General features: G+C 37.4%; 1 long non-coding RNA gene across 1 annotated transcript; it reads right to left on the bottom strand.

The window, feature by feature from the left end:
- Positions 1-808: 808 nt before the first annotated feature.
- On the bottom strand, positions 809-9,752 carry LOC134533343 (uncharacterized). The gene is made up of 2 exons (XR_010075314.1): positions 8,077-9,752; positions 809-2,306 (listed from the first exon to the last, which is right to left on the bottom strand). It is a non-coding gene; the product is annotated as an uncharacterized LOC134533343 (long non-coding RNA).
- Positions 9,753-10,210: the final 458 nt, after the last annotated feature.

The following is a 10,210-nucleotide window of genomic DNA, read 5'->3' as shown; positions in this document are numbered from 1 at the left end:
TGCATGTTTTATACATATAAACCTTATTCTTGAATCAATCTCTCTATTAAAAAAAATCGCATCAAAATCCGTTGCGTAGTTTTAAAGATCTAAGCATTCATAATGATAGTCAGACAGCGGGAAGCGACTTTGTTTTATACTATGTAAGATATAGATTTCAAGCGGAGTTAATATGGGATGTTAATTGACTGTAGGTAAAATTTAATATGGAGTTAAATCTTAAATTCGCAACAAGGCAGAACCTATTACTCTACTAACACAAACTCCGCTATTTATTTTCTTCTCCAACACTTAACCCTGATTTATATTGTGTAGTTATTTTTTTTTGTAAATATTTAACCTCTGCCCGTATTGAACAACCTGAATTAAATGAGTTAATTATATTATTAATTAATTGAATTTAATAGTTTTGCTTCCTGTGTCGACCGACAACCTGAATCTACTTAAATGCGAGCTAACCGTGGGATAAAGCTAGGAAGTAGTAAATGTGATGGATATTATTTTTATTATATTTAAAGAAATGAATGTATTATGTATCATTTATTCATTTCTTGTTCTACAAACTGCTGAAAATGTTTTATATATACACACATGTACATACAAACACAAACACTCACACATATTAGGTGTGTTTATATTGTGACGGGGCTCCGTCAGACGTCCCGCGTACACCTATACACATAACAATAAATAACCTATAACATTTGGGGGGTGGTAGCTGTTGGTAAGCATGGTACTCGAGATCAAGTCTTCTCCCTATACAGGAAGTGTAGGGTATAATTTATGTACTGAAAAGAAACATGATTAGTTCATTCAAGCACAGATTTTATTCACTAGGATAATAAAAAAAATAATAATAATCAACCAAATATTTGATTAACAAATTAATAATAAAGCATTTTACAATGGGATGGGATTAATGAATAAATAAATACATTAAATACACATTAAAGTGACGTCCGCCGGCAAACAATTATCTCTTCAACATGGCCGTCGTCGCGCCAGCGCTGCTAAGGAACAGAACACTTCCCAGTTACCACTACCTGCATGCTTATAACCAGACGTCGATTTTTCCCAAAAACCAAATAATAAATAATAGAGGTGGAACAATACTACATTATTACTTAAAAGATTAAGACGAAGATCGTCCAAGAAATGATCGTGGCGAACGAGCCATGACAAACCACTTACCCTTCTGACTTGAGGCGAAGCAAAGTTGTTTCAAACCGACGTGGACTCGGCTTCCAGAGAGGTCCCCAGGCAAAAAGCCTCGGCCCCTCCCTGGAAGGAGGTTTTAAACACAAAACTGGGCCAAGCCGGAAAAAAAAAGAAACACCAACACCGGGGAAACTTATCCACAGGGCAACTCGCGGTCCCCTCCCTTCCCACAAGGAAAAAAATAAAAAAACAAGTGAAGACAGCTATTCCTTCCGCGCAGGCGCGAGCGAGTTTCCCCCTCTCCCTCTTGCGCTGCTCGATTGTTATTTTTCCGTCTACGTTTCCAAACTCGGACGCAAGATGGCATCACTAATCAGGACAGAGTCCTCGAAACGCGTCCACAAAGGCTTCGCGTTGCAGAACATACACAGAACGACAAACAAAAGACTAGCGTAGCGCAGCGGGTTTTTCTGGAACGGCGTGTTGCAACCTCTCAGCAGGCCCTGGCCAGCTACCTGCGAGAATTAGCTAACCACGCAGCCTCGCAAAAGCCCGCGGTGCCTGTAAACTAATGTCGCAGCAACCTATATTCCCATACCCGCGTGTCGAAATCAACCGGCCGAGCCTGGAAACGTGCACGTACACCAACACGTAAACCTGACGAGAAACAAAAGTAAAATAAAATTTAAAAAAAAAGTAATGAAATTTTCAGACCGTGACATTACCCCGGTCTACAAGAGCTTGTGCCCCACAAGCCATAAAAATTCCTAACAATGAATAAACAAGGGGCAAAGAATTACAAGTTAAATGCCTACTAGAACAAGACAGCGCACGAAGGTTAGGTTTTACCACAACAATTACATTCAAAGTCTAAACTGAAAAAGTTAAACCAATACAAAATACAAAATAGCCCAGGAAACAATTCTTTCCGGTAAGAATCGATGGTGGCTGGCACATCGTAAAACTACTCGTACGACATACAACTAGGAGAGGCATGAACCGTGGACAGATCAGCCCTAGTTGAAGCTGGAGAGAAGAGTCCTTGAAGTGTGATCTGCAGCTCACACCCAGGATCCAGCCTTCAGAGCAGTTCTGCCCTCAGCCTGCCTTCCTCGCAGCATGTCATCGGGGATGTCTCCCCAGTGAAACTGAACAAACATTTCAACACCAGTATCAAAATCTCACCAAAGAACATACACGACACTGTCAAGCCTATTTAAACAAGTTAATTAGGGGGGAGGGTATTTTTAACGTCATATCAAAACATTATGTTAATACAAGGTTGATAACAAAAAAAAGTTAATTATTCCATTAAGTAAAACTGTGAAGTGACCCTATTGAATAATTAGCAAACAATGTTTACATTTTATAAAGTGACTAATTAACACAAAAAGATCCACCCTACATTTACTCTTTATCAGTTCCATAAACAGCATAACTAACCAAGGATGAGTCCAGGGGCATGTTATTCTCCAACAACAACAAGGATGATCATAAATATGTCAATAAAATGAAACAAACACAGCTAAATTAAAATGGGAGCTTGGCCTCCAAGAGAAAAGGAATGAACTATACAAGTCAGGAAAACAAAGGATAAACATCAGGAAAGGAACCTGAAATGTCCATAGGGTTAGGTGAAGTCCAAGGTCTTCATAACACGCCTCTGCAGCTACTAGCTACAGAACAGAAAAAAAAAAAAATAGCATTGTCACTGGTTGGCCGAGAGTAACTGATTTCTTCGTTCGGCCCAAGTCGACGAAAACGAGCCCCATGCTGATCCGTTTCTTCATTCTTTTAAGACAGAAAGTTCACATACACACAGCAACCGATTTGGGAAGGGGCTTCCACAGTATAACTCCTCATGAGTTATAAGCAGCCCACCACACAACATGGGAGGAAACAGTAGTCCATCTCCCACACAAGTTCAATGGCTGCACAATACATGGTCCTCAGTCAGGAGGACATACATGGCGAAGGAAAGTTCTTCACATAGCTTATGTAACTGTCGGAGTCTCTGGATGTGGTACATCGATGCACTGTCTCTTCTTCAAGGAAGAAAAAGAAAACGTAAACACTTGTTGCTAACAACTCTGCCTCACTTGAGTCTGTGGAAAAAAGGAATTACACTGTCTTCAGAGGCACTAGTGCACACAGGTTTGGACAGGGGAGGGGATAGACCAGGAACAAGGTATCCCTACCCAGGTTAAATCAACGTCGAGCGTAAACAAATACATTAAAAAAAAAAAAATTTAACCCTAGATTAATAATTGCTTGGACCCCTAGATTCATCCTCGATTGTTGTCTCTTTTTTTTTTATTCTTTAAACAAAAAGTAAAACCTCTGAACTGAACAGTTAATTACAAAAACATTATAAATCCTAACCACAAAAGTGTTTAACAACTATGTGCCCTCCATGGGGTGAACAAATCAAACATAACCAACAATTCTGTTAATTAATCACACAGGGTGAGGTAAACATGAAATTCCTCACCTGACTCACTAACCAACTTAGATTTTAATCGACAATTCTCAGAAAATTGATCACGTAAGTTAAAGGTTTCACTTGTAGTTGCAACATCAGTCTGTACAGTAGGTGAGATTTCCTCAGTTTTCCGTAATTTCCACTTGAGTGACAACCATTTCCATAGCAGAAAAAGAATCATACACATTATGACACCAAGTATAAATAAAGTTATGCTTATCTCCATTGTTAACATGACATTTTCACTAAAAGCTGATACGCGGGGGAAGGTACCAATCCCCACTAGATAAGGGTTTCTTACAACAATTAGTAATAAAGTACCACCAATCACAAATAAAGAAATACTTTGTAAATGTTTTAACAAAAAGCTTACAACTTCCACCGGGTCTCGCAGCTGTAATTCGTCGGGCCTCGTAAAGGAACGTGAAACGACCAAATTCAAGTGAGGAATAACAGAAGGCCAATCCTCGTCTAAACAATCTTCTAATGAAGGAAAAACTGTGTGTGAAGATGCTGTTAAAGGTAAAATCTTTAATTTTTTTAATTTTGACCAAGCAGCTGGAATCACATGAATCATTTGGAATTTAGCTTTAGAAAGAAAATCACACGGATAAAGTTCATTAATTTTAAGCTCATCATTCATGTACAGGCGACAATCGCAAGGGACCTCAATGTCCACAGCGCCAGGTCGATCTGCAGCCGCTAAAAACAAGGTTTGGTTCTTATTCACTAAACATTGCACTTCTAGTTTACCAACAGGGTTAGTTAGAAAATACCGTTCAGGACCAGCTTGCGTAATCATGAGGTGGGTTCCCGAATGGCATCTGTAAGCACACAGTTCACCAAGTTTCTCTGCAGTCACTCCCTGAAATAAAGCTTTAGGACATAGAGAACTTCCCATGGCATCACCTGAAAATCTGGGAACAAAACATAAACTGTCTTCGAAGGGACGACAATCCAACAAATTTCTACCCTGAATGGTCACCAGTTGCTCATTATTTACGGCTAAAAAGTTTGGTTCGTGCTCTAAGTGTCAAGTGTTATTTTTCCAGCGGAAAGGTACCGCAACAAACTGAAATAATTTCCAATTGGAATTAACATGAACAATAGGTATCTTAAGTTTGACATACAAGTTCTCCTGATAAATGTGACAGCGACAAATAGGTAAATGAAAATACTTTTGTACTTGGTCAACACTAATAGTTAATCGATTCTAAACAAAGATGGGTATAGATTAACTATTTGAAAAGTCTTAAAAAAAAAATTATTAAACATCCCCACAGCCACAAACCTCAATACCAAAACTAAATAATTTTACAAATAATCTCATCAATCAAAATTGAAATTATTCTGACGATCTGACCTCTGGCACCTGGTTCACAAATGACTCCGACCTGAAATCGATGATTATCAACATGCTTCTAACTTTTTCAAAACAACAAAAGCCAATAGATGCCTAACATCCACCTCCTGTGGACACACCTTGTGGGACTCTAACCCAACAACAACAAAAAAAAAAAATTCTCATTTACTAAGGGTCGCCTACCCTGCGAACCCAGTCACAACCAGGGCCTCCATGCCCTCACGCTACAGCCCATTCCTCCAGGGTCTGTATTACATTACTCTCTATAGCTTCCTACACTGGCATCATCAATAAATAAATTTCGTCAACACAGTAACTACTCAATCGAACCAGGGCCATAGCCAAAATCAACAAAAATTATGTAAGTTACTTTTAACCATTATTTACTATTTAACTTATTCTCTTAAAAAAAATAAACTCCAGAATCGACAATCATAAAATTAAACTGCTCAAAAAAAAATTACTTTACTTTATTCGTTTAACATCTGCCTGTTATTAATAAACCATGAAAGCTGAAATAAAAATTGCATTAAACATCCTAGACAAAAATTTAACAAAAATTAATGAACATGATAAGAAAAATAAAAATACTTTCACCTTAACATCTGCTATGTTGTAGGCAGCAATCAGCAGGTTGGTCTCGTCGGGTGAAAACAGCAACACCTCGAAACAACAGCTACTGGTGGTGCCATCAGATTCACTCTGATGTGCAGCCAGTAACACCATGCTCAGTCTTCTTAGTCATGCAGTCAGTCCCAGGTCACCACTGAACTGAATACTGTAACACTACTTTTACAAAACCGATTAGAATCAAGCACAAACAAAACAACTCATTAAAAAAAAATTTCTCTGTATCACAAATCTATATTCAAATTATTATGTAATTAAAATAAAATTGTAAATAAATAAAAAATACTTTATTACTTGTATCAACAAATGTATAAGGGGCACTGTATTAAAAAAAAATTATTTCAATTTTAATTATGTTGAGAGAAAAAATTAAAACATTACATTCCAAGTGTGATAAACAAAATAAATTCAAAAATACTCAATCATAACTGTCCCCACTCACTCTATTATTTAACTTTATTACTTAAAATACTTTACTCAAAAACCAATTAAAAAAAAAATTAACTCACTTCCATTATCCTTAACACAATAAACTTTCTCATAAATTAATTCAATAAAATTTACTTTAATACGTAGGCAGGTACACTAACTCACTCTCCAACAATGATTCACATTTCCCTACTTCCTAACTTTAAGAACAATTCCTTAACTTAACCCAGGGAATTTACCTCCAGGACAACCAAAAATTTCGATGTAGTGCCTATCTCCTATAGGCCCACTACACAGGGGACTCTAACCCCACCAACCAAATTAATTGAAGTGGTACCCTTATCCCGTACGGGATAGCCACTTCGGTACTACATGGGGAACTCCTGCCCCAACTACTAACAACACAGGGTTCTCCCGACCCTTAACCAGTAGCCAGCCCATCTTCTATGGGTCTGCGCTACCGTCCCTACTCTCCCAGGGACACCTCAAATTGTCCCAGCTCAGCTCCACTGGCTGGACAATAACAACTCTCTCATCTCAAAGACTGTTCCCCTGGAGTTCATTCCCTTAACCTACACAAATAAACAAACCTCACACTTTACTTAGAGCTAATCCATTCTAATGTGTACCTCCTACCATTCAAAAAGAAAAGTTCAAAAAAAAAAATTAATTATTATCAAAACAAAAATAATTATAATGACAAATAACTAAATACTTTAAAATTATTACTCTCAACATTAAATTAACTCATAAAAAAAACGGTGTATTCAATGACGCACATAAAATTAATCATTAAAAAAAAATGACTGTGAAACTCTTATCTGTGTGACGTCCAGCCGGCCGGTAAACACCGGGCCGGAACGAGCCGAACCGCGCCGTGCCGAGCCGAGTCGCGCCAGGCCGGCCGCCGCTCAAGGTCAGCGCACAGCTGAGCGAAGCGTCCGTCATAGCACGCCAGCTCCACGACACATGACTTTACTCGTCCGCAACAAGCACTGTCTATAACATTACTTAACACAAGTTTTAACATCGTTCCTAAACCAAAACTCCCCACAAACTCTTAACTTCTTAACCAAAATTTAATTATGATAATTTTCAAAATTAATTAAATAATCATTAAACCGGCATTAGAATTTACGTAATTAAAATTTAAGAAAACTTGATAGGTGACCTGATCAAAAAAAGAAACTCATGACTGGCTGACTGGCTGACTGACTGACTAACTTAACTAAACCAAAAACTTTTTATTCATAAAATTTAAACAAAACAACAGTAACATTACTAACAAAAATACGTGAAGCACAATGCAACGCGTCCGCCGCGTGCTCCCACACGACACTGCTTCCACTGCTCTGGGATAAAACATGATTAAATTCAAAAGAAAAAGAGAAGAGAAAAAAAAATAAATAAATAAAGCACAAACAACCCTACAAGAGACTTTTACCCGGCGCCTCCACCACTTGTGACGGGGCTCCGTCAGACGTCCCGCGTACACCTATACACATAACAATAAATAACCTATAACATTTGGGGGGTGGTAGCTGTTGGTAAGCATGGTACTCGAGATCAAGTCTTCTCCCTATACAGGAAGTGTAGGGTATAATTTATGTACTGAAAAGAAACATGATTAGTTCATTCAAGCACAGATTTTATTCACTAGGATGATAAAAAAAATAATAATAATCAACCAAATATTTGATTAACAAATTAATAATAAAGCATTTTACAATGGGATGGGATTAATGAATAAATAAATACATTAAATACACATTAAAGTGACGTCCGCCGGCAAACAATTATCTCTACAACATGGCCGTCGTCGCGCCAGCGCTGCTAAGGAACAGAACACTTCCCAGTTACCACTACCTGCATGCTTATAACCAGACGTCGATTTTTCCCAAAAACCAAATAATAAATAATAGAGGTGGAACAATACTACATTATTACTTAAAAGATTAAGACGAAGATCGTCCAAGAAATGATCGTGGCGAACGAGCCATGACCAACCACTTACCCTTCTGACTTGAGGCGAAGCAAAGTTGTTTCAAACCGACGTGGACTCGGCTTCCAGAGAGGTCCCCAGGCAAAAAGCCTCGGCCCCTCCCTGGAAGGAGGTTTTAAACACAAAACTGGGCCAAGCCGGAAAAAAAAAGAAACACCAACACCGGGGAAACTTATCCACAGGGCAACTCGCGGTCCCCTCCCTTCCCACAAGGAAAAAAATAAAAAAACAAGTGAAGACAGCTATTCCTTCCGCGCAGGCGCGAGCGAGTTTCCCCCTCTCCCTCTTGCGCTGCTCGATTGTTATTTTTCCGTCTACGTTTCCAAACTCGGACGCAAGATGGCATCACTAATCAGGACAGAGTCCTCGAAACGCGTCCACAAAGGCTTCGCGTTGCAGAACATACACAGAACGACAAACAAAAGACTAGCGTAGCGCAGCGGGTTTTTCTGGAACGGCGTGTTGCAACCTCTCAGCAGGCCCTGGCCAGCTACCTGCGAGAATTAGCTAACCACGCAGCCTCGCAAAAGCCCGCGGTGCCTGTAAACTAATGTCGCAGCAACCTATATTCCCATACCCGCGTGTCAAAATCAACCGGCCGAGCCTGGAAACGTGCACGTACACCAACACGTAAACCTGACGAGAAACAAAAGTAATATAAAATTTAAAAAAAAAGTAATGAAATTTTCAGACCGTGACAATATGTATGTATATATATATAATGTCCTTGCACGCTTGCAGTTGTTAGGCTAATATTACACTATGCTTTTCTGACGCTGTGACTAAAACTTACACTGAATGTATATTACTTTTGACACGAGTAACTAAGAAATTTACTTTATCTTACGTAAAGTATAAACATACTTGTAAAACATTTATTAAATAAATTAGTTGTATAATTCTTTATTTTTTAATTTTTATACCAGATTTTTTTAATGAAAAAGGTGTGGGACTAAGTAAGTTGTATGGTTGGATCAGATTTAGCATGTTTTCTTTAAAGAAGCAGTACAAATAACTGATATCAAAATGAATGTAAAAATCGAACAATTTCTTATATTTAGTTTTTAAATTCAACTTTATTTAATTATTGCTGCAGAAATGTGGTAATAATAACAGATGGACTGGGTTATCATTCAAAAGTGATGTTAACTTGTGAGAACTATAATATATCATAATTCAAAAGCACATGTGCGCCACGTTCCGGTGCAACCATGCAGTAATAAAATAGTAAGTTAATCAATGAATTCTTTTTTTAACACATTAAATAGTCATAACTGATTCTACACAAAAATATCACCAAGAAAGTATTGAAATACACATTATTTTATTCCGAACTTAAATCGAAACTGAAATGTTAACACCACACATAATTTTACAACAAACATATTAAAAATGTAAATCTACTTTAATATTTGTTGTAAAGCCAATTTAATTAAAACGCCAAGTGTTGAACCGAGTAGGAATTTGAATAATTAAAACTTATTGGCAGTTTCTAAAGAGAAATGTGTGTAATACACCAAGGGTCTTTCACGACTGCAGTGAAGAAAGCATCGACAATGCAATAGCTGCGGTCAGTAGGAATAACACGGAATAGAGACTATACTAAAAATCTGTCAAATTAAAAGTCATGCTACAAAATAAGTATGCTGTTGATAAAAACAAAACCTTTTAAGTGTTTTGTAAGGAATTTCCGAATAGAAAAAAAATTTTATATGAAGAAAAAAATACTAATATAATTATAAATTAAACTAAATATATGCAGAAGAGGGGAGTATGTTTAAAATAATAGTTTTACAATTTATGAAACACGGGATTTGTCGCGTTGTTGAGGTGTATATAATAGCGTAAAGATCGTTTAACATGAAATAAAGGAAACTTTATTAAATTACCCCTTTCTTTTCCTCTCTTCCAGAAGAATCTATGTAACAAATTAACGTCTCCGAGCAACGCGAAAGACAGACAGAAAAACGAATTTATTATTGTAATTGACAGAATTGATAAAAATGCATAGCAAATCAGGGTTTAAAATATATGCATTGATATTAAAAGTAGAGAAACTTTAAAATATATTTATTGTAAAGAAAGATGGTTTGATTAGTTAGCAAAACGTAGTTAGGTACACACTGATGGCTAGCGTCTCCCTTCT

This window comes from Bacillus rossius, chromosome 6 (assembly GCF_032445375.1).
Source record: "Bacillus rossius redtenbacheri isolate Brsri chromosome 6, Brsri_v3, whole genome shotgun sequence".
In the NCBI taxonomy this organism is placed as follows: Eukaryota; Metazoa; Arthropoda; class Insecta; order Phasmatodea; family Bacillidae; genus Bacillus; species Bacillus rossius.
This window is presented reverse-complemented; position numbering and strand designations above follow the sequence as displayed.